This window comes from Marmota marmota, unplaced genomic scaffold, assembly GCF_001458135.2.
Source record: "Marmota marmota marmota unplaced genomic scaffold, marMar, whole genome shotgun sequence".
Lineage (NCBI taxonomy): Eukaryota > Metazoa > Chordata > Mammalia > Rodentia > Sciuridae > Marmota > Marmota marmota.
In genome coordinates, this window is record NW_026000205.1 from 16,089,373 (window position 1) to 16,115,280 (window position 25,908).

At 43.1% G+C, this 25,908-nt stretch overlaps 2 long non-coding RNA genes across 2 annotated transcripts in view; one reads left to right on the top strand and one right to left on the bottom strand.

The window, feature by feature from the left end:
- Window positions 1-13,933, bottom strand: part of LOC125612623 — a 48,856-nt gene extending 34,923 nt beyond the window's left edge. Inside the window, exon 1 of the long non-coding RNA XR_007343103.1 lies at window positions 13,799-13,933. This is a non-coding gene — a long non-coding RNA (uncharacterized LOC125612623). The remainder of the gene's footprint in view (window positions 1-13,798) is intronic.
- A 3,392-nt stretch (window positions 13,934-17,325) lies between these two features.
- LOC125612655 lies at window positions 17,326-21,028 on the top strand. The gene is made up of 4 exons (XR_007343144.1): window positions 17,326-17,619; window positions 19,142-19,921; window positions 20,679-20,782; window positions 20,873-21,028. It is a non-coding gene; the product is annotated as an uncharacterized LOC125612655 (long non-coding RNA).
- The last annotated feature ends 4,880 nt before the right edge of the window (window positions 21,029-25,908 follow it).

The following is a 25,908-nucleotide window of genomic DNA, read 5'->3' on the forward strand; positions in this document are numbered from 1 at the left end:
TCCACATGGCCCAGGATGAAGTGAGAAGTCTTCAATTTCCCCTTTGTATAATGCTCCAGGATCCTCTGAGGTACCTATGACCACCCACCAAAGCAATGGGAGTGGTTCTGCAGTCTCTTCTGGAAACTTCCTTGGGAATGGCAAAGTTATCTATACTTTTCTCTCCTTGGAACTGAAGGACATGCAGCTCCTCTCTGCCCGTGTGAGGTGGGAGGAGGCATGGATGTGTCAGTGGGTGGAGGATGGGGGGATAATGAGATGACAGGTCAGTGATCTTTCCAAAGAGTAAAAAAATACTGCCCTTGAGACAAAGTCCAGACTCCACGGAGGTGGCCCTGGTCCAGCTGCTCCTAGGAGCATCAGGCATCATCTTGACTCCCAGTCCCTCTCCTATCCCAATATTCTACATTCCAGACGCAGTAGCACCATGTCAATTCTGGAAAGAACCAGGGTCTGGGTTCTCTGGATCCTAGTATATTCTGTTCCCTTTGACTGAAATACTTTGTCGTCTTTCAGGTCTCACTTAAGATGGAACGCTGAAGGGACCCTGAAACCTGGGTCCACATCCTCCTTGTACAGATTTAAGATGCCAATTTCTCCAGGAAATTGCCTTTAGCATGGAAACAGGGACGGGAGGGGTAGGGAAGACAGTCTAGAGAAGGGGCAGATAGATGGCCAATAGTTTCCAGACACATCCCAGGGACTGGATGTCAGGAGCTTCCCGCAAGCACCTGAGACTCAGTGGCAGTGACTTGAGGGGATGGGTGACTTGAGTGAAAGAAGGGTGGCCAAGTGGAAAGCTCAGAACTGCCACCTACTGGCCACTGAGAGAAAGGGTCTGAAATGCTCTAGAAACAGCAGACCTAAATAATCCCTGGATCCCCCAGGGGCATGGGAAAGGAGAAGCCCATCCACACCGAGGTTTCCAGGATATGTAAAAAGAGTGGGGGCGGGGGGTGGGTGGTGCCAAAACAGGGTCACAAAAACCATAGCCTATATAAAATGGAAAATTTAACAGTTTTTACACCAAAATATATACAGCACAATGCAAGTAGGATTTTCACTAAATAAATGAAGGATTTAATCTAAGAAATATTTGCTCATGAACCAGTACAGGTGTTCTGGAAAGGCAGTCACACCTCTAAAGTAATTGGATGGATGCCAGCTTCTCTCCCTCCTTTTCCTCTGACAATGTGTAACTCCATTTGGAGCTGGCAGTCCCTTTGGGACCCTGAAACCTGAGTCCACATGCTCCTTGTGCAGATTTGAAAACCAAGGCTCAGAACAGGGAGACTCCTAGAATATTCTAGCCCAAATGGGGCCTCGCAGAGCAGCCTGTCCCCCACCCCAGCAGTTCTTTCCAGGCTCCACAGAACTCTGCACCCCACTCTGAGCTTGCAGCCCCGGCACAAACATGACTTTCCAGGATCCGGGGGTCTGGCCACGCTGCCCACCTCCCCAGGCGCTTCACCATCCAGTGTCCTCTGCCTCGTTTCCCTGCCCTTTATAAATATGCATTGGGTTTGAGAGATGGGGGGAGGACTCTTTTTGAGGGAAAATTAGGCACAATGACAAACTTAGTTATTCATGCAAACCATCAGCCTGTTATCCCTGATTATGCAGGATGCAAACTGTGAGTATCTGAGTGACTGAGCGCGCTCATCAAAGGCGCCACCGGGCAGCAGGGCTGCTCCCAGCCCAGCCCACCTTGCCCGCCGCCTGCCTTTGTACTCTCTTCTCAGCCCCAGCGCAGGCCAACGGGCCGCCTCCCTCTGACAGCGCGCGTTCCTGACGCAGGGACCCCTCCGCGCTCTATTTTAAAGGATTAATTAACCTTGTGAGATTGGCGGGGAAAACTCCACCTGGCTATCTACTGCATGAAAGCATCCGCTCACCAGAGTATTTTAAGCTCACAGTGCAGACCATATGGTATTTCAAAGAACAGAAGTTGAAAGTACAGTACATATTTATTCCTTCCACAGAGAGCATTAAAGGGGTTTAAGTATTTTATTAAAGCTTATATGTGCGGGCATGTGTGTGTGCGTCTGTGTGAGCATGTATGTGCGTGTGCGTGTGTGTGCGTGTGCGTGTGTGTGTGTGTGTGTGAAGTGAGCGGAAATATATTTGACGCATGGAAAAAATAAATTACACAGATTTATTTTCATCTCTCTGCCAACCCACCCCATAGCAACAGTGAAAACTTGGTCTATGTAAACTTGAGAAAACAAGAAATATTTTATCAAGTCGTCTCAACTCACGGCTATTGCCAATTTTTCCTCGTTTTTGAAACACCAGCAGTCTGCTAGTGTCAGCATGGAAGGCAGAGGGAAAGAAGCGGGGGTGGCGGGTGGGAGACCCTAAAAGAAGTCATGGGCTAGGTCAGGCCCTTTCTTCAGGAGGAAGGGAATTCAAAACCAGGACCGCCAGACTCATGACTAGATACTAATCTCTCTGAACCTCAGTGCCCTTATCTTATGCAACACTGATCTCACAGGGTTCTTGTGAGAATAAAATTAGAACTATGTATAAAGGTGCTGAGAGCAGTATCTGACCGGCCTATGTCTAAAATGTAAGAGTCTGATGATTGTATTCTCTCTCCCTTCTCTTGATTACAAGAGCCCCACCACTGTCCTTGAGGAAGTCCCTTTTTGTCCAAGTAATAGGTTGGAAACAACTCCATTCCCTAAGAGGGAAGCTATGACCAGAATAGGCCCGCCAGAGCCCTGCATCTCCCTGATTGGTTCAGGGGTGAGCTCATGATTCAAGTCAGACCAAAGAGGCTCAGTGCTGAGACTCTCACTAGAATTGAGAAACAGGTTCCCTTTCCCCAACAGACTTGCTAAACTGGAAGCTTAGAACTCAATGCTATCCTAGTCCAGAGGGAAAAAAGTATTGGTAGGAGAATCTAGGACAGAAATTTTAAAGGGGGCTGGGGATGTGGCTCAAGCAGTAGCGCTCTCGCCTGGCATGCGTGCTCCCGGGGTTGATCCTCAACACCACATACAAACAAAGATGTTGTGTCTGCCGAAAACTAAAAAATAAATATTAAAAAATTAAAAAAAAAATAAAAAAATAATTTTAAAAAAAGAAATTTTAAAGGAAAAAAATAAGGTAGGGTAGGCAAGCTGGTCAAGTTCAACAGCCCAGGACTGATGTTTTCTTCTAACAAAGTCACAGGCTGTTCCAATTCTCTGCGGAGTACCAAGCTGCTCTACCCTCCACAGCCAGGGTTCTGCCTGAAAACCCCCAAAATGACTCTGATGGGGAAGTAGCCAATGGGACCGGAGACCTGAGAGAGGTAGGGCCTCCAAAGCAGGCGCCTGAGGAGGGGTGTACAGTTTAGGATGGAATTTCAGGCTGTGGACTTCCTGATATACACCCCTTTTCACTCTGTCAAGGCAGAGTTTGTGGCCTCAGAAGTTCATTAAAAGCACACAGTAGCTGGGCACAATTGCACATGCCTGTAATCCCAGCTATTTAGGAGGCCAGACAGGAGAATCACAAGTTCAAGGCCAGACTTGGCAATTTAGCAAGACCCTGTCTCAAAAAAATAAAAATAAAAAGGGCAGGGGATGTAAATTAGTTGTAGAGCACCTGGGGGCTCAACCTCAGTAGAGGGGGAAAATTATAAAGGGACTCAGCAGAACTTTCACTTTTGTTTCTGGAGTTATTTTCCAACTTTATAAAAAGGCAGACATGTCAGGCATGGTAGAGCATGTGGGTCATCCCAGCAACTCAAAAGGCTGAGGCAGAAGGACTGTGATGGAGGCCAACCTCTCCAATTCAGTGAGACCCTATCTTAAAAAATAAAAAAGGTTGGGTATATGGCTCAATGGTAAGGCGTCCCTGAGTTGAATCCCCAGTAACAAACAAACAAAAACAAGCCAAAAAAGACTCGACGTAGCATAGATGTCAGAGCTTGAACTTTGAAATATTCCAGATCTTCCCTCCCCCTATCATTCTACTGAAGGGGAAAAAAAAAAAAAAAAACAGTGGTAAAAGTCTCTCCTGAACTGTACACTTTTCATCTTCTTTGCCTTCCTATGTGTAGGAGAGAAAGTATGTTCAGAACACAAGATATAGATGGAAAACGCAATTCTCTTTATTATGCTACAAATAAAAGTTGAACCTCCATTTTATATGGTGGCAGAAGTTAACCTAATCAGTTCCAGGTTTTCTCCGACACTTTGCACTTTGTTCAGGCATGTCAGATTTAAGCTCAGTCAGTTCAGAATTTCCTTTACTCCCCTTATTCCTTCTGTGTTTCAGAGGCATTGGTGACACTGGCACAGGGAAGTTGTTCTTAGTCATCCAGAGTCATTCCTTGGAGGTCCTGCTGTAGGAATGGCCAAGTAACTCACATCTAATCAACTCTTCTGTAGACAACCATGAATTCTAACACCAAGAAGGCACCTAACAGTGGCTGAAAGGAAGATTCTGGAGGACAGTCAATGACTTTAAGGAAAAGAACACTAGGGCAGTTTCCCTTTTTATGGGCTTAAGCCTGAGAGCAGGTTCCAGACTGCTCCACAGAGAACCCTGACAGAAAACCTTAGTAATGAACTATAGAAATGATTCCTGAAAGTAAAGTCTTCTTAGGCAGAAAACGTTAATTAGAAAAGTCTTAGTAGCTTGAAGAACTGAGGTCAGGGTAATTGTAGCAACTGAAAAGTGACTGGAGAAATGCAAAAAGAGAGAAAGACATAGAAGAGGAGTCCTAAAACCTATGTATAAAAATGCTGAAATCTCTGGCTGACCTCAGAATCTTGCATGAGTGAGGCAATCACCAAGCAGTGCAGCTAAAGCTAAAATAATTTAATTGAAATTTCAACTACAATACTCTGCAGGGGAGACAGAGTCTACAGTTTTGAGTTCAGCTGAGTTTATTATCTACTTAAATAAAAACCAATACTCTTCATACTTGCAAATTTCTAAAAGACAACATCTTAAACGTTCTTAACATAGACATAAAATAAGTATAGAGGCAATCATACATTGATTAGCTTGATTTAATCGTTTCATAAAGTATACATATACCAAAACATTATTTTATTCATTGTAAATAAATACAATTTTTTCTCAATTATTTATTAATAAAGCTGGGGGAGGGAAATCAGTACTCTTAAAAGGAATATAAAGAATTCAGTGTCAGCCAGGCGTGGTGGGGCATACCTTTAGTCCCAGCAGCTCAGGAGGCTGAAGCAGGTAGATCACAAGTTCAAAGACAACCTCAGCAACTTAGGGACGGCCCTAAGCAATTCAGTGAGACACTGTCTCTAAATAAAATATAAAAACAGTTAGGGATATGGCTCATTGATTGGGTTCAATCTCTGGTAACAACAACAAAAAAAAATCCAATTGTTGTGGTTTGGATGAGAGGTGACCCCAAAAGCTCATGTTTGACAATGCAAGGTTTAGAGAAGAAATGATGGGGTCATGACAGTCTTAATCCAATCAGGGAATTAATCCCCTGATGGGATTAACTGAGTGGTGGGCAGGGTGTGGCTGGAGGAGGTAGCATGGCTTTGTGGTATATATTGGCTATCTGGTGAGTGTAATCTCTCTTTGCTTTCTGATCATCCTGTGAATTACTTGCCTCTACCATTCTCTCCACCATGATGTTCTGCCTCACCTCGAGCCCTGAGGAATAGAACCTGCTGTCTATGGATTGTGTCCTGTGAAACTGTGAGCCCTCAAATAAACTTTTCTTCTTCTACAGTTGTTCTGGTTAGGTCTTTTAGTCACAGCAGTGAGAAAGCTAACTAAAACACCAGTGTCTCTATAACATATTATCACAACATCTAGGATAAAATCCAAAATAACCTGACATGTGTAAAAAGAAAAACACGACCCAAACTCTAGAGAAAAAACACTCAATGGCTACAAACATAAAATGACTTTAGATTTTGGAAGTATCCAACAATCACTTTGAGGCAGCTATTCAGGTTAAATACCCCTTATCTGAAATACTTGGGGCAGATATGTTTGGAATTTTTAAAATTATCTGCATATATATAATGAAGATATCTTGGAGATATCTTCATTATATATATATATTCTCTCCTTAGTCCCTGCTTTATAGTCTAGAAAGTCCAGTGTTCCTGAGCTGAACACAAAATTCATTTGTGTTTCATATACCTTATAAATATAGCCTGAAGGTAATTGTACATGATATTTTTAATGTCTGTGTTCTGACTGCCAACTCTCACATGTGGTCAGGTGTGGAACTTTTCACTTGTCGCATCATGTCACTGCTCAATATTTCAGATATTGGAGCATTTCATATTTCAGGTTAGGCATGTTCCATCTGCATAAGTATACATATGAACATAAAGGAAAATCTGATCGTTATAATTTTAAAGATAAATGTTCTCAGAGAAATAGAAATGATAGGCAATTTCACAATGATGTCACTCTGCTAGTGAAATCCACTGGTTGTTGCTGAGGCATCTACATTTGCAGATATCAGCTTCTAAGAAAGAAGAAAGATTTCTCCATCTAGCTCAGAGTTATCTGGGTTAGACCATACTACTCCCTGTTCAGTCTCTTCTTTCAGAATAGGAGGCACCAAACAATCTACAAATCTTCTCTTGAGAAACACCTTAACTCTCTTTTAGGCTCAGGAAAATGTGACTGCTGCCCACAAAACCTGAGACCAAAGGAAAAAACCCAGAGCTTCTTCAGCTAGAACCCTACATACAATGTCCACTCGATTGCAACCATGACACAGTGACAAGGGAAACTTCCTCTGGACTGAATCTTTCAACACCACTGTTATGGATGGGATCTTTGATGCCCCCTCAAAAAAGTCAATGTTGGGCAATGTAAGAATGTTCAGAGGTAAAAATGAGTCTGAGAGCTATAACCTTGCCAGTGGATAGGCCACTGATGGATTAACAACTTGAACAGACCACCACAGGCAAACAAGGCATGGCTGTAGAAAGTAGGACATTGGGGACATGCCCTTCGGGATTATGTCTTGTCCCTGGCTCCTCTAGCATATTCTCTCTCTCTCTCTCTCTCTCTCTCTCTCTCTCCTCTTTGCTTCCCAGTGAGCTAAAAGCTTTCCTATGACATGCCCTTCCACACGATGTTCTGCCTTACCTGGGGCCCAAGCAATGGAGTCGGCCAATAATGGACTAGACCTCTGAAACTATAAGCCCTAAATATAGTTTTGTTTTTTTTTTTTACCTGAATAGCTTTCTTTAATACTTCTCCTCTGAGGTAGCTCTTGTCAGGCATTTTGATTACAGCAATGAAACGCAACCACACAGCCCAAGATTCTAAGAAGATGTAGGTCTTATAAAAGAGCCTTGTTAGAACTGTTCAGCTTAATTTCCATAAGTTCTTTATGTCAAATAAAGACCTCTATTTCCATTCATAATGGAGTAAACATTAACAACTAGAATTTGGACAAAACATATGAAACAATGGTTTTCATACCGACAATAGACATCAAAGGACTGACCTCCAAGAGAAGGGTAAAAGAGAAAATGAGCCTCAGGATCACTGGACTTTCTAGACTATAAAGTAGGGACTAAGGAGAGAACAGCTGGGGCTGGGGTTGTGGCCCAGTGGTAGGGCACTTGCCTAGCACGCGTGAGGCACTGGGTTTGATTCTTCGCAACACATACAAATAAATAAAATAAAGGTCCATCAACAACTAACAACAACAACAACAAAAAAAAAAAGAACAGCAGACCTACTGAGTTGAGGAAAAAGGGATCAGGGTTCAGGAAGCTTGGAATAGCTGGAATTTTCAAGACAGAAAACCACAGAGGAAGGAGAGGTACAGAGAGGAGCTCCAGCAATCTGCTTAGGAGTCCTCACATGTCAGCTGTTGAATATTAAGTTGTGCCTGCCTAGAGTGAAGCTCTACAAGGTCAGGCCAAAAGGAGAAGGGGGCTGGAAGCTAGAATATGAACAATGTTGTAGCTGGCACCAGGCTGGGAAACATTTTAATTATGATCAGCCACAAGTAAATAAGTAAAAAAAAGTCTTTAAAGCATCCAAGAAAAATATGTAGTACATACAGGGAAAAAAAGTAGGAATAAGTGTTAACATTCTGTTAGAAACATGATGTCTCAGAAGACAATTAAAAACTACAGTAACTGGCAACCTAGGATTTTATACCTAGCAAAATGATCCTTCAAAAACTAAAGATGAGATGACGATTTTTGAGACAAACAAAACCTGAGAGAATGTATTACCAGCATACTTACACTATAAGAAGTATTAAAGAAAGCTATTCAGGTTAAAAAAATATATATATCATCAGGTGGATACTGAGAAAGTAAAAAAATGATAAGTATGTGGGTAAGTATAATAAAAAATTTATTTAAAAAAATTAAGTGGTAATTAAGACAAAAATAAAACTGGGAAAAATAGCAAAAGAATGGGAGGGAAAAGAGAAAACATCTTGTTCTAAGGTTGTTACATTATTTGCCAAGTAGTACAATATCCTCTGAAAGTAGATTGTGAAAATATGTATTGTAAGCCATGGAACAATCACTAAAAATAATAAGCCAACAGTGGAAATTAAATATTTTTAAATCCTTACTTAAAGAAAGAAAAAAGAAAAAGATAAAAGAGGAACCAAAAATGCATGGGACGAACAAAACAAACAGCAAGATAGTAAATTTTAACTCACACTCGTCAGGAGTTATACTACATATAAATAATCTAAACTCTCCCATTAAAGAGCAGAGATTGTCATACTGAATAGAAAGGCAAAATCCAGAGCTGGGGTTGTAGCTCAGCAGTGGAGTGCTTGCCTCTCACGGGCAAGACCCTGGGTTCGATCCTCAGCACCACATAAAAATAAATAAGTGAAATAAAGGTATTGTGTCCAACTACAACTAAAAAATAAACAATTAAAAAAAAGAAAGGCAAAATCCAAATAAATGCTACCTAGAAAAAATTTATATCAATCATACTTGTTTTAAAAAGTATAAGAATTAAAAAATACATATCACATAAACACTAATAATAAGAAAAATGGTTAGTGTACACCTGTAATTCCAGCTACTAGGCAGGTTGAGGGAGGAGGATAACAGGTTCAAAGCCAGCCTAAACAAAACAGTGATACTGCTGCAAAATAAAAAATACAAAGGGCTGGGATGTAGCTCTGTGATAGAGGGCTTTCCTTGTATGTGGAAGCCCCTGGGTCCATTACCCAGTTCTACAAAAATAAATTAATAAACAAACAAACATCAAGCTGGAAACTCAGGATAAGTAACAGTGCCAGTGAAAAAAGATACACTTGGGCTGGGTGTGATGATGCATGCCTGTAATCTCAGCTACCCGAGAGGCTGAGATGGAGGGATCACAAGTTTGAGGCCAGCCCGGCAACTTAGTGAGACCCTGTCTCAAAATAAAAATAAAAAGGGCTGGGAATGTAGCTCAGTGGTAGAGCATTCCTAAGTTCAATTTCTACTACCACAAAAGAAAAACAAAAGGTGGGAGGAATGGGGATATATCTCAATGGTAGAGTGTTTGCCTAGTGTGCACAAGCCCCTGGGTTCAATCCTCAGTACTATGGGGACAGGGAGGTACACTTGCTTATCATAAAAGGGTCATGTGATCAAGAGGATACAAAATTATTAGTGCTTACACATACAAAAGAAGTGTCAAAATACATGAAACCATCAAGACCAAAAAACTAAAAAGGAAAACATAAAAATCCATATTTATAGTTGGGGATTTCAATGTTCCTCTCTCAGTAATTAACAGAATAAGTAGAAAGTAAGAATACAGAGCACTTAAACAAAATCACCAAATAACTCAAGTTAACTGACATTTATAGAACACTACATTGAGTAACAACAGAATAACACATTTCTTTCAGTTGTATATGGAATGTGTAATAAGTCAATGTGATAGGCCATAACCAAAGCTCAATGAACTTAAGAGGGTTGAAATCAAAAGAATATACTCGCTAACTATAATGAAATTAATTTAGAAATCAGTAACAAAATCATAACTAGAAAATCTCCAAATATTGAAAGTTAAGTGACATACTTCTAATTAAATAGACTTCTAATAGATCAATATGAAATGATAAAGGATACTGAAAAATATTTTGAAATGAATGGAAAGGAAAAAAGAACATATCAAAATTTGTGGGATGCAGCTAAATCAGTACTTCCAAAGAAACTTTTGGTTTTTGAATACTCACAGAAGAAAATAAAGGTCTAAAATCAATTCTAAAAGTTGCTAGTCCAAGAGGTTAGAAAAATAAGAGAAATTTTAACTTAAAGCAAGTAAAATAACGAGTGAAAATAAATAAAACAGAAAACAGGTAATTTATTTAAATGCATGAAACTAGTCTTTTTCTTTGAAGATATGAAACTTTTTGGAGAATTTCACTACCTGATTTCAAGACTTGTTATAAAGCTATAGTAATCAAAATAGTATGGTATTGGTGAATGGATGCATATAAGATTAATGGAACAGAAGAGAGTAAAAAAAAAAGCCCACACAAACATGGTCAATTTATTTTTAATAAATATACCAAGGTATTCAAAGGGGAACAGATAGTCTCTTTAAAAAAATGGTGTTAAAACAGTTGGAGATCCAGGTGGGAAAACACTGCACTCTTGACTCTTAATTCAAACCATACAGAAATTTACCTTAAAGTAGTTCATAGACCTAAACTTATTTAAAAAAAACAACATAAAACTACTAGAAAAACATACCTAAGACTTTGGAGTACACAATATTTTAAAAATAGGTCACAAAAATCAAACCATTAAATTAAAGAAAAAATGATCAATTTGGATGTCAAAATTAAAACTGTTCTTCAAAACCTATGGTTAAAAAAAAATGAACAGGCAAACCATGGTGCAAAGAAAATAATGTGTGTGTGTGTGTGTGTATCTGATGAAGGACTTATATATTATCTCTGACCATCAGTGAAAAATTTTCCAAACTGCACAACTTGGCAGTTCTTATTTCTTTTTCTGTAAATAGCCTTTATCATTAATTTTTAAAAATTTTTTTAATAGTCAATGCACCTTTATTTTTTTATATGTGGTGCTGAAAATGGAACCCAGTGTCTCGCACATGCTAGGCAAGCACTCTTCCACTAAGCTACAACCCCAGCCCTTTATCATTAATTTTTAAATTAGATTTCCTTTCTTTTTTTGAGCTGATTTCAGCAGTTCCTTAATTTTTCTAGATATAGAAAAATCAAGATGTGATTTAAGATGTGAAAAAAAAATTCTTTCAGTTTATTGCTTATTTATTAATTTTGTCTATAGTAAACATTTTTTCATTTTAGTGCCATCAAAACTCATCATTTCTCTGGGGCTGGGGTTGTGGCTCAGCAGTAGAGCACTCCCCTAGCACATGCAAGGCAAAGCACCAGGTTCAATCCTCAGCACCACATAAAAAATAATAAATAAAAGTATTAAAAAACCCTCATGATTTCTCATCTTGTGGATTATGGTTTGGAGGTGTTGAGAAATCCTTTCCTATCGCAGATGTATTATTATCTATGCTAATTTATCAGCTTTATACTTTCACCTTTAATAACTATATATTTAATCTACTTGAAGTACATGGTATGAGGTAGGAATCCAATTTTACTTTTTATCCATTACAGAAAGTCAACACTCCCAGTGCCACTTACTAAATAATCTGGGCTTTCTCTAATGATATATGATTTTATCTCACATCACAATATTTTATAATGTCACATACATAATTGAGTTGTTTCTGGATTCTCCAAACTATTCCACTTATCTGTTTCTGTATCAATATCATATTATTTTAATTACTATGCTTTTGAAATTTGCTTTTATGCTGGTAGAGTAAGACATCCCCTTTGTTCTTCTTTTTCAAAATTATCTTAAAAGACTGTAGATATTTATTCTTTGATAAATATTGTAGAACCAGTTTCTCAAGTTCCAGTACAATTGGGCTGGAATTTTTACTGGAATTGCATTGAATACACAGATCATTTGATGGAAAAGTTACATTCTTTCAAAGTTAAGATATTATCCCATTAATTGTGTATTCAAGTCTTTTGAGGTCTACACATTAGAGTTCTAGATTTTTATCCTTAAAGATCTTATACATTTTTGTTAGTTGAATCCATGAACACCTCATCATTGTATAAGATAGCTTATTTTACAAATTTTCAAGAAATGTATTATTATTGCAGAGGATAACTCTCTTATTAGGTTACTTAATTTGTCAATTATCTTGTTTTCTATAATGAGGAACACTAGACAATAATAATGATGTTGACTTTTTGCTTCCAATCTTCACATCACTCAATTTTCTCACCTTCTTGCATTGGTCAGGACTTCAAATGGTTGTCCCTCCATATTTGCAGGCTCCACATCTAGGGGTTCAATCAACCTCAAATCAAAAGTGCTTCAGGGGGGGAAAAAAACCCAGGCAATTTCATAGGTATCAAACAACACATGCATGATATAGTAAAATAACTACATAACATTTACATTGTATTGGTAATACAGAGATTAAAGTAAGGAGGAGGATGTTCATAGGTTATAAGTAAATAATATGCCATTCTCTATAAAGGACTTGAGTATTTTCAGATTTGGGTCACTTTGGGAGGATCCTGGACTCAAGATACCAAGAAATGATTGTATCATCATGGCCAGAGGCTGAGCCAAAGGGCATCTTTATCTTCCTTCTGACTTAAAAGGACGAAAAAGTTTGAATTTTGGCCTAGTGCTTATAAAAAAATGAATGCAAGCATTCAGATATCTGCTAATCTTTGAGAAAAATCCCTGAAATTGGACAATGTAGGCTGGATTTGAGAGTAAGACACTGGGTTGAAATGGCTCTTCTACTAGTTCAGGTAAAACATGATGCGTGAAACATAATGTAGTGTAATAGATATTAGGGTAGCAGAGAACTGGGTGTCATGGAGATGAGCGTAGCTCATCATGAGTTCAGCAGAGAATTGGGGGTTGAGGGAGAAAATGATGTGATTTGGCGATAGATCAGATTCCCAAAAGTGAGTTAAGACTGATGCTCCATTTGAGGCTTGGCGGCTGCTTGGCTAGGTGGATGGCAAGGCCATTCACTGAAGACATCAAGAGAGAAACAATTTGGGGGGAAGGAATGGGGGTTCCGAACTTCACATACGTTGGCCTAGAGATGCTTGTGGAACTTCCATCCAGAGAGGAATCTAGTAGTAGTATGGATGGAAGAACATGGAGTTAAGAGCAGGGGGTCTGGGTGAGAGGATGGAGACTAGGTGTGGTGATGAGTCCAGATGATATCAGTTAATGTTCACAAAGCATTTGGAAAAGTGCCTGGCATGAAGATACATGGGCTAGCTGCTGTTAGAATACCAAGATCATTCGCACACAGATAAGAGTTAAAACAAGAATGGAGACCTTCCAGAAATAGCCCAGAAGTCAAAGGTGACGAGGCATAAAGCATGGCCCACGCTAATCCAGGCTGGGCAGAAGAAAAATAGCAGGAAGGGTGGGTGCCAAGAAACCAAAGAACGAGTACCAAAGGAGGAGTGCGTGGCTGTGCTTCACAACGAACAACATGAAATGTGGGAGTCAATGCATCCTTCCGAGTTTTACATAGTTCTGTCTCCTCAGGGCATAAGCAGCACAAGTAACCCGCGCACCTAGAGCTACTTCGGGACACGACAGACCTCAAAGACACCGGAGCGCCTGCGCACGCCCGGCCCCGCCCCTTCGCGGTGCGCAACCCGAAGAGGCCCAGAATAAGGCATGACTCCGCCCCTACCGCTCTGGCCACGCCCATTCGCGGTGAGCATCGCCCAGACTCTTTGCACACTGACCAGCTGGTCCTATCTCAGCACTGTGGAGTGCCCGCGACCAACTTGCCCGGGAAGTAAGCGACCAGCTCCAGTGTACCCGGCGGGCGTCTGGGTGGCACAATTCCGTACTCCGTACCCCAGCGCTGTACAACCGGGACGGCCAGCTCGCAACTGCGCAGCCGCAGCCGACGTGGGACGGGACGGGGGCGGGACCTACATGGAGGCGGGGATTGTGGGCGGGTCCGTGTCACGTGGGTAAACACACCGCACGTGGAGGGCAGCCTGAGCGACGAGGGCGGAGCTGGCTGGTTGCTCTGGGGAGGAGGCGGGAGGGCTGCGGAGTGCGCCCGCGCTGGGAGGCCCTGGGCAGGCGGCTGGGCGGGGGCGGTCAGGCTCTGGCCGGAGCCTCAGTTTGCTGAAAACATGGCAAATACTGACTTTGGCTAAGTCGGGCCAGGCCCTACCCTAGGGAACTTAATGAACTGGGGATAACCGAATAAAGTGTACGCTTTCCCATTTCACAGATGGGGTTAAGAAACTTGCCCAAAGCCACGTGGCTAGCAAGTGGGGCAACCAAAATCCGACCTCGGGCATCCAGCACCTTCAGAGCTTGGACTGTGGCTTACATTATAGGACTTCTGGGTCCTACTTCAAGCATTTTGCGCTGACCCCTCGGGACCGAGCGTGGTCTGGGTCCCTTGGTGAAGCCTGTTTTCCTGTTTGTGCAATGAGGTAACAAAGATACCCATTCCAGAAGAGACTTAGAGGAGGCTCTTTCCAAACCGTCGCGATAGTTTCCGTTCGGGTGTGGCGGGGACAGAGTCGGCAGGGACCTCTGGCCCCACATTGCCTCTCGCTGGACGGCCCCTCCTCCAGCACATTCCCTCCACGCTGTCTTCTCCTGAATCCGAGCAGAGGCAGCGCCCTCTGCAGGGGCAGCACCCATGGCACTGAGGCTCTTTCCCTAAGCTGACTTCTACCCAAGCCGGCCTCCTTTCTCTCCCCTCCTCCTCCTCCTCCGTCCTCTCCGCGTGACCAGGGGAAGGCGCAGCACACGGAGTCGGCCCGGCCTGGGGCCCAGCCAAGCTGTCAGCCCAGATTGGCGGGGGTTGCTGGAGGCCTCGGAGGGGGACAGGAGTGCTTAGGATTGGAAGGAAGAAAATGTTCCAGGCAGAAGAGCTGAGCTGCAGCCTCCAGGGGAGTTCAGAACACCTTTCCAGGCCCAGCAGCCAGAGCCACTCTAGGGATCCCCTACCCAAAAGGTGATACCTATGAGCTGGTTAATTGGATGTCTCCTTAAAACAGCCCAAGCTTCCCATGCAGTGCAGTGTGGCAGGGGACCCTGAAAATCTCTTCGTGTCTCAGCCTCCCCCACTGTTTTTTTTTGTTTGTTTGTTTTGTTTTGTTTTTTAAACAGGGCTAATGTTATACCCACCCATAGAATTGCAGGAGAATTAAATGAGTAAACAGGAGTCAAGCATTCACAGCAGTGCCCTGCCCTTTGAGGAGCACTCATTACTGGGGAGGAGTCCCGTGTGGATGGTAACTGTGTACTTTCCTGCTGTCTCAATCCAAGTCCCCTGGTCCTAATTCTTTCCTCAAAGTTTATTTTATGAAACTTCCCATACAAACTTTTTCACACAGCAGTTTGCTAATGCAGTCACTGTGACACATCAGAACAGTGACATAAGATTGCATAGTGACCCACAAGCTGAATCCCCCTGCGTGCCTCCTGCCAGTTCACTTAAATACTGGCTAGCCTCAGCATGGCCCTCTCTGATAATGCTCCTTTCTTTGCCCACCCCCACCCCTTGCATCCCCAGGACCATCAGCTACCTGTTTGACTGACTATTCTGTTCCATGCCTTCCTGAACTACAATGTAATATCGGGCTAGGCACACTCCCTCTGCTTCAAGGGGGCAAGACTACCCTGCGTGGGTTTCTGGGTGGCAGACAGAAGCAGGAAAAGCCCTGCCTAAGGCTTTGGTTAATGAAAACCCTGCTGTTTCTCTCCTGCAGATCAGGTTGGGGGTTCTTTTGGGTATTGTCCCAAGGAAAAGGAAGGTGGAAGCACAGAGACCTAGGGCATGCCAGAAAAGGAAAATTGGGGAACTTAGGGATCAGGGAGACCTCAATTGTGATCATTCCCTGCTAGGATGAGCTCTCTCCTGAAGTCAGATGGTGGTCAGGCTTCTCCACAGGGATGTCTAGAATCTTCCTTATATCCCATGCCTGGCATAGAGACTGGTACTGTGGAACTAGGAAATCCAAGAGGATAAATGACGGTTGTCACACAACTGCAGCAAGAGGAATCCTGCTGTTGGAAGCAGAGTGTTTGCAGCTGTTTCAGAGCATGCTCACATCTCTGCTGTCACTCATTATTTAGGAGGGTCTTTGTTGTTGTTTCTGTATTTACTGCTTTTGACAAACCAGTATCCCTTTCTTTTTGTGGTGGAGCCAGGTAGTTCACATGGTCTGACTGCAGTCCTGCCCAGAGACTGACACATGCCACATGCCTAACCAGTCAGAGTTCTGCATTCCTCTGGCCACAGCAATTAGTGATCCAGACTGGACCAAAGAGAATCATCCCCAGAACTTTGCTAGAGGTCCTGAGAAAGAGGTATTTTCTGGCAGAAATGTCAACTTGGAGATACTAGCAAGTATACTACATGAAGTCAGCACATGACAGACAAAGCAGAGTTGAGCAAAGTCAAGAGCCAGATTCCTGAGGGTAGCATGTAAACACCCAGATCCAGCCATGCCTGAATCTAGCTAGATCTACACCTTAGTTATTTGTCTGAATCCAAAAGCTCATACGAATCTATAAATTCTTTTTTTTCTCTTGGCAATTTGAATCATATTTCTCTTTCAACTGAACTTTTTCGTATCTGACCCTCTGTTGTACCAAAGACCATAATCACAATATTTGATTGAGAGTTGGGGCTTCATGTCATATCAGAAGTGGAGCTTACCTGTAAGTGCCCCTGTCAGGGGCTTTGGCCTGCTCTGGCCTATCCCCTGGAACTGCTCTTGCCTCCTGACCATTGAGTTGGTGGCCACCCAAACTATTGGCCTTGATTGTGTGTTCTAGGGCATCTGCTTTCTGGGTCAGTCTTGTCCATAACTATATCCTTAGGACCTGAAATAGAGGTTTTCAGAAAACATTAGTGGAAAGAGTTCATGAGACATTGAGGCTTATGTGGCTGGTTGGGATTTGTGAGGGGTTCAAAAAATCAGGATCCCCTAGTGCTGCTTCCCTCCCCTACCCCGCCACCTGCCCTTGGTACGTGCTGGCCCTAGTATCCCATCCCCTTGCCTCTCACTTCTGCTCTCTCACAAGTATTCAACCCTTACCTTGAGCCATCTCACAGATGACGGTATGGCCAGTAGAGTGAGGAATGAGTTTTCAACATTAACATACCCCTCTGGATTGCCCTACCACACTCTAAAGGCTTGGGTACTCTGGACACTTCCAAGAACACACTCCAAAAGACCACAGCTGCTACCCACCAGGAAGCCAGAAGGGGGGCATGAAAACCGCACAGGAGGAGAGAGGTTGCTGCTGGGACCCAGACTGTGCGCCTCCCAAAATGTGCAGTCGGCACATCTGCCTAGAGAAAAAGGGAGGCCCAGAATCACAAGCTTTGTTATTTTTACTTTTTGGTGCGAGGGGCCATCTGTGCAGGTTTGAGCTTGTCTGGAGGAAACCAGGATTTGTAGATGAAATTCAAATGCAGGATTTCTTTGCAGGCTGTCACGCTGAGACTTTCTCCAGGAGCTGGGGTGGCAGTGCTGATATTTTTATAGCAGCAGAGCATGCCAGAGTCCAGCAGCTGTTCAGGGTAAGTGTGCACACAGGGCCTTCTACCAGAGTGCTGTCAATGCCTCAGTAATGGTCTTCTCAGTGTTGGCTCCACCAAGGATGCCAGGATGGAACTGAACCACCAGCTGTGTAAACTGACCCCAACTGCCTGGAAGGAGGAGGTCTGGAGAACAGAAAATCCAGTGGGGAGAGGAGGTTGGCAGTTTCTAGAGATAAGGGTTAGGGAGGCTCTGACACCCTCCATTATTGCTGTGGGTCCCTCCAAAACTACCTCAATAAGCATGCAATTGTAGACCCATGCCTAGGATATGGCCATTGCCCCCATTTTCAATTATAGGTCACCCTCCTGCTCCCTGCATGGAAATTCAATTACTGCCCTGTTTGAGCTGAAGGTGGAGATGTCCAAGTTGGAGACCCCCTCTAGCATCTTCTCACAAACCAGGCTTCCTGGGGGAAGGGAGGACACTGTAATGTGGGGTCGGGAAAGGCCATCCAATCTCCTTTTGACATCATCAGTGAGAGTCCTATATAGGGCCCTCCTTGTAACAGCTGCTGCTGCCTGGGTACCAACCCACACATCACATGCTGATGAAGTTTGCATTCAAATAATAACATAGGTGTTATCTGTGAAAACTTGTCTCTAATTTGTAGCACAAAACATTGGATGTAGGCTGAATGCTTTCCTCGGCACTTCTCTCCCGGGCCAGATGTGTCACATCTCCTTCTTAAGGTGTCTACCAGGACGAAGGGGAGAGGACATGAGATTTAGCGCATATAAGTTTAGAAACTCTTTGATGCTGTTCCTGATAACTTGTTCCAGGTCCTGGGGGTGGTATGGTGGTGAGAGAAGAGGGCAAATGATTTGTGACTCATCCAGTCATTGCTGTACCCCTTAACAGTCCTGCCTTTTTCTATTTTATCCTAAATAATTCAATCTAATAATAGGCAGGGGCTGTAGCCAAAAGTGATCCATAACTATTCACTTTTTTTTTTCTTCCAGAAGATCCCTTAATTGAAGAATGGGATTTGAAGTATACCAAGAGGGGTCTTTAGCTCAGAAATACTGCCCCCAAAACACATGTACGCACACATTGTCATTGCACCCAGAGAGAACCCCATCCCAATGTGTGGGATCATAGCAAAGCAGAGTAGAGGAAGATGAGACAGGGACTAGGAACATAATGACAGACACTGCCAGGCAGGACCACTTTACCAGGGAGAGTAAGGTTCAAAACTGACAAGGAGCTCAGATAAGGGCTTCCAAGGCCTCACTGGACTCCAGGCTGTGCTGAGGCTGACTAGCTTGGGCGGACAGACTTCTGTGTTTTTTGGGTTTTTTTGTTTTGTTTTGTTTTGTTTTGTTTTTTCCCCACAGAAACAAAAGGATGAAATCATTAGCATCAATTGGGCACATTCAGTGTAGATTACTGACATGCCATTGTTATGAGGATAAAAGAAATATAATTAATAAACCCCACCCTGCCTGCCTTTTATGCTTCCACGAATTCAGTATTGACATCTGCATCTATCTCATCCCACAGATGAGCCATCCCTTTCAGCTGGCCTGGACATCGATAAAATGAACAGTGCCGAAAATCACTCCTGGGATCTGTAAGCCCATCTTTCTCAGAGGCAGTTTGTCTTCTGGCACAGTTTTTTCCATCAACGAGGCTGAAGCAAGAGAGGGTTTCCCAGCAGCCCAGTTTAGGTTCCATTCTAGGAGGAACAAAGCCTGCGGGCCCATGGCAGAGGAACCCCAAGTTTCCTCCCACCTAGAATTTTTCTTCAGGGCCACCCCGCAGGGCAGCCAGTGACCTTTTGGGCATCAGTCCTTGATAGGTATGGAGAGACCATTTTCAGGCAACAGCCTTGGAATCTCACCTGCCTCACCTCTGGCCTTGACATGCCTTAGATGGAATGAGGGCTAAAGGTCACCCTGGAGATCTCTGAGAGGCCAGGGGATTTCGGGGGCCCACTTGCTTACCAGTTTGACTTCTGCCCTGTGTACCAGTCACCCTCACCTCCACCCCACTGTGGTAACTAGAAAAAAAAAAACAAAAAAAAAAACGAAACCTTTGCATGAAAGGAAGCAGGGGAAGTCTCTGAAGTGTGACTGCAAACCTGAAAACAGAAAACTAGTCTTGCATCACCATCTGGAAGACAAGAGTTTGAGGAGAAACAGAAAGCAACTTTTAACCCCTGAGAGGCTGCACTTAGTCACTGAGAGAACATCCTGTTGCCTCCTTGCTTCTGAACAGGACTGCTGGCTGGAGGGCTTGCACTGTCCCTTGGGCCCAGGAGGAAACAGAGGCCCAGAGTAGGTAAGTAACGAGCTAATGTTGTTAGAGCCAAGACACTCACTAAGTATGGGAATCATGAACTCAGATGTCTTTGGAAACCAGGCAGGTGAAAGAATATGTTTCTGGATACTGAGACATGGCCAAATAGTCTGGTCTTCCAAGGAGAAATATGCTTCCTTTGCCATTTTTTCTTGAAGTACTCTACCTTCTTGATCTATACTGTTTTCTCCCATTCGATGGCTACAGATACAAGAAATATTTGTCTGTTCCAAGAAGATGTGCAGTGTGTATGTAAAGATAAACAGCTATGGAGTCAGAGACATCAGCATGAGGTACTATAGGGATTGGTAGGGATTTGGGCACATTGCAGATAGACTTTACTCTGCCTGTAGGACAGTCAAGAGTTGGGGAGCCCTATCTGAATGGGAATGCTCCTAAGTTTTAAATGTTGGTTGAAAGGTGATTTAAAACCCTTTGGCAGTCTAAATACAACAAAAACTCATGGGTGCACCTGACTACATACAGGTCCTCATGCACAACTTCTGCATTAGCCTCTGCTTTGGCCTCACAGTCTGGAGGAGGAATAGAGGATCGAGAACTTCAGAGGAGTGCTTCAGATCAAGTCACCATCTTTGCAGAGATTGAGTACTCATCTCTTGTCTATAACAAGAGAACCATTGGTTAGGTGCTCAGCAAGAGGGATGCAGAGAAGGTTCTTGAAGGCTCAGGTTGTGACTGCTGGAATAGATTTAACTTTGGACTTTGTTTCTTTTAAAAGGATGGTATCACTGGGAGGGTTCATCACCATTCTTTCCACAAATGAAGCTGGATTCCTGTATGTCATCTCATCCTTGCAGCTCTCCTGGGAACTGGAAGGCACTGGTATGTGGCTCCTTTGCTCAGAATAGGACTGGGGCAGGGACTTGATTCCTTCCTGTTAATGTCTTGCTTTTCAATCTTATTTTCTTCCAGAGGAACCTTTGGAAGTAGAGGATAGTGGCTATCTATGTAAGAATCCATTCATTCATTCTTGGAGCAAGTATTTAATGAACACCTGTTTTGTGCCAGGCCCCATGCGAGTCAATGAAATCAATTGGTAGGTAATCACTTAAAAATAAAAAAACGAAAAGAGTGACTTTGTGTGCCTATTTTATTTTACTTGCTTTTTATTTTTCCAGATGGGATCTCATTGTCCAGAATAGCCTTGACTATCTGGGCTCAGGTGATCCTCCTCCCTCAGCTTCTTCCAAGTAGCTGGGACTACAGGTGCCCTGTACCATACCCTAACCCTAACCCTAAACTACTTAGAGATAATACAATGAAAAGAAACAGCCCTATAGGGAAAAAAAGCAAATATTTTCATTAATTTATATGTGTGAAAAAATTTCAGGAGCAAGGTACACATTATTAATACCAATATTGTTAAGAATAGATCTCTGAGGGATTTTTGCTTACTATGTTGTGTGATTTTGAAGTATTCTAACTTATTATACCTAAAAAGCTCTACTTTCATAACTAGAGTAAAACTAGTAAAGTTAAATAATAGCAATTTTAATGGAAAGAAAAGTCAGCAATACCGAGTGCTGGAACAGATGTGAGGAGGTGGGAACTCTTCATCCTCCCTGGCTGGGAGTGTAAATTGGTGCAATTTGGGAGAGGAGATGATTACCTTTAGAAAGATGCAAAGGCGCATGCCCTTTGACATGGCATTTCCATGTCTAGCAGTGTGCCCTGCAGGAGTTTGCATGGGTGATACACATGTGCGCAAGATGTCAATTAAAGCACCATTTGTGATGGTGAAAAAAGAAATTGGAAATCTATTTGTGCACCAGGGTAGGAGGGACTATAAATATATACCACAGTTAAAAATGAATGAATGTGACTATTGGTATCAACATGGACAAACTTAAAAGTAACGTGGAAAGAAAATAGCAAGTGACATGATGTAAAAGGTTTGGTGCCGTTGATGTTATTTTTAAAAAACCCAGAGTGGTGTTTGCTATATTTATTGCTAATGGAGCCACATGTAAATGATAAAAGTCTAAACATAAATGGAGTAATCATACAATCCACCCCTGGTAATTGTTTCCTCTGAGGAGAAAAGAACCATGAGATTGGGAAGGGACACTAGGGAACTTCACTTGTGCCTGCCATATTGTATTTCTTTATTTTAAAAAGTATGTGGCCCACATAGTGGCACATGCCTGCAGTCACAGCTACTTAGGACATTAAGGTAAAAGGATCATAATTTTGAGACCAGTCTGGGCAACTTCGTGAGACCTTGTCTCATAATAAAGAATAAAAAGGGCTGGGGATATAGTTCAGTGGTAAAGTACCCCTATGTTTAATCCCCACTACCTTTAAAAAAAAAAAAAAGGAGAAGGAGAAGGAGAAGGAGCAGCTCATATGGCAAATCTGGGTAATGGGTCCACAGATGTCATTTGTGTTGTTCTTTGCACTTTAAAATCTTTGCCAACCTGGTGGTATAAACTGATCTTGTTGTTTTATTTTTCATTTCTCTGATGATTTGTGCTTTGAATAGTTTTCTTGCCAGTTCCCATTTTTGACAACTGTATTAATGGTGAAAGGTGAAGTGAGTGTTGCAGTGGTGAGAGGGAAGGTGGAAGTACCCTTTGGGCAGGTGACCATTCAGGTTTAAGCCAGGTGGAGGCTGACTGGGGGGGTAGAGATGCAACCAGGAGGTGTCATAAGTTGGAGTGGTGAACTTGCCCAGGGACAAATGTCAAGGGGCAGTGGTGGCCCTGAAGGGCCCTATGACTCCTTCAACTTTTGTTGGAACAGAGAGGAGGGATTTGGGAGGAATGGTATCAGGCATGTAATTGGGAGGTGTGCAGCCACAGAAGCTGAAGGACGATGGAATGTTTCTAGAGGGCAGGTGGAGTCAGCAAAGCTAAATGTGGCAGGGATGAGGCTGGAGAGCACTGTGAGATTTGTCACCTGGAGATTGTGTTAGTCAGCTTTCCATTACTGTAACAAATCCCTGAAATAATCAATATATGCAGAGGAAAGGTTTGGTTTGATTCAGTTTTGGAGTTTCTGGCCCATGCTTGGATGGGCACATTGTTTTTAGGCCTCTGGTAGAGTGGTAGCACACTGTGGCAGCAATGTGTATAGAGCACAACTGCTGCCCTCATGGACAGGTAGTAAAGGAAAGCCAGAGGAAGGGGCTAGGGTCCCACTGTTCTCTTCACAGGCATGCTCTTCATGACTCAAAACCTCACACTGGGCTCTATCCTCCCAATAGTGTCACACTGAGGGCCAAGCCTTTAACACATGAGCCTTTGGGGATCTTCCAGATCCAAACTAGAGCAGGTGTCTTAGATGGCCTGCGTATATGCCCAGCTGGAGGGTGCTGCAGAAGTGACGGTGGTATAGATAACACTTTCAAAGGGGCTTCTTAGGATGGGAGGAAGATGGGGTTAATGACCAGGGAAGAAGAAGCAGGCTGGAGGGAGGAGAGCACATCAGAGCAAACTGCTAAGTGCTCCTGGGGTCCCCCTGCTCTCAAGTGGGCTGTGTGGGGCACACAGGGAATCCAGCCAGTCTCACCCTCAGCACTGTCCCCCAGAGATGCAGGGTGAAGACATGTCCTCAGCTCTAAACCACTCACAGGAGTTTATTATGAATCAGAGATCGTATCACACCACCACATCCAGCAGTGGTAGATTCAGGGATGGTGACCACCATTTTTTTAATGTGCTAAGCACTGGGATAAACATTTCCTATGCATTTTCTCATTTCATTTCCCCTCAGTTCTATGGGATAAAAAAACATCGTTGTCATCCTTAATCCTTATTTCATAACTGAGGGACACTGAGCTTGGAGAGGTTAAGCCCAGATCACACTAGGAAGTGGCAAAGCTGAGTCCCAGTTCAAGGTGAATGCCTGCAGAGTCCAATGAAGAAATGACACCAGTGTGGGCCGAAGACAGGGTCAGACTCATTCAGGAAGTGAGATTCAAGCCGGCATTGGGCAGGTTGGCAGGCAAATGCCTGCACAAAGGTACAGGGGCAGAAACTTGAGGGAGATGGAGGCAGTCATTCAGGCAGGGCCATTTAGAAATTAGTGTTAGTGTCGCTGATTTTTACAGACATTCCATTGCCTTCCTGCTTGTCCCCCGTATGCAGCATAGCCTCTTTCTTATGGTGCAGAGAGGCCTAACTCTGGGTTGTTTCCTCATCCTCTGCCTCCAGACTGGCTCTGAACAGGTCACTGTCACTACTTTCCTCTTTATCAAACCCAACTTCCTGTTGCTGGGGAGACTACACCATCTTTTATTTGATGTACAAAAGCTCCTCGTGACATGTTCTCTGTCATCTCTTCTGCCTCATCTTCTCCTTCCTCCTGATACACCTCTATCCTCTGACTCCTGCTTGTGCCCAATTGTGAGCACTTTTTGCAAACTGCTGAGGAGTGTTCAACAGCTGCACCTCTAAAGCACAGCGAAAGTGCTATTCCTGCCCTCTGCTCCCAGAGGCCCCCTGCTCAAACTAGGACCCTCATGAGATAACAGTTGTTTATATGGCTCACCTGCAGGCTCACCTGAGTCCCTTGGCCACACTGTCTGTATCTTTGTCTCCCATATTGGTAGTGCTTAGCACACAATAGGGGATCAATAGGAGGACATCTCACACATCACGCTGGAAAAAGCATTAGACTTAATTTTTTGGATAAAGATGCTACAGTTTTTGGAATTGGCTTTGATCAGGACAGTGATTTAAAGAGGGGGAGAACGGGTGGGGAAGGTTTATTTAATAAAGAATAACATTGCACTTCCATCTGAGGCTCTTGGGAAATAGTACCTGGTAACCAGTGAAACTGAGCACATTAGAGTCTTCTGGAGTTAAATTTGGAATTAGGACGAGGTAGGGAAAATCTATGCTCATTGAATACAAAATGCAATTGTCTATCAGTGCAGGAACTGAAGTATCTGCAGCAAATTATATTTAAGACTCTATTGTCACAGGCAGATTAGCTAATGCTTGATTTTAAGTATAGGCTTCTAATGCTATTACTCCTGGTTAACTCTGCCTGGCAGGTAACCTTGTGGAACAAATGACTGCATTGCTTGAATAACATATTTGATCAAATAGGACAATTCTTTCAAAAATTGAGTTCTCTGTGGCAATTTGAGACCTGTAATCAGCAAATTAGATGATTACAGCAGGGATAAAAATAGTCTTCTAACAATGTCCAAGGTATAAATGTGATTTGAATTTCAAAATGCAGAACATGTGGTAGGAAAATGCACGGTTGGGTAAATATGACTAGACATTATCAGATTTGATTTCTCTTTCTGTCCCTGCTCTGAGCTAGAGCCTAATTTTGCCGGAATAAACTCCAATCTTGTTTGTGTTGGAGTTAGAGGATAGAGGTGTATCAGGCACTAGGCTGCAAATCTTCGACGGCTCCCAGCTTTCCCTATCTGCTGCAGGTACTTGCCGTCCATGTGAATATTAGCACCACTGATTTACCCACTTGGTATTTAATAGCCTCCATGAAACAATAAGCTGTCCAAGTTTCATGCGGGGAAGATGACACTGGAAAACCTTCAAAACCCCCCATACAGGAACCTGTTGTCTTTTTCCTCAGGCACAGTGGGCAGAGAAATGATAGCAACTCTGAGATATAGCAAGTGAGCAGGGGAAAAATATGAGGGTGTGGTATTTTGTGCCACAATCCAGTCTTCAAGGTTGGTCAATAGGTTGGTTTCTCCAACATAGAGCTAGCTTTCTGTCACTGTGACAATATACCTGAGATAATTAATTTATAAGGAGGAAAGATTTATTTTGTCTCAGTTTGTCTGAGGTTCCAATACACAGTTGCTTGGCTCCATTGCTGTGGTCCTGTGGTGAGGCAGAGAGAACTCACTTTTATAACAGAGCCTCTCCCTCAAAACCCTTTAAAGCATGAATCCATAAATGGATTAATCCATTCATGCTGTCAGTTCTTGTGACCCATCACTTCCCCAAGGCTCCATCTCTGAA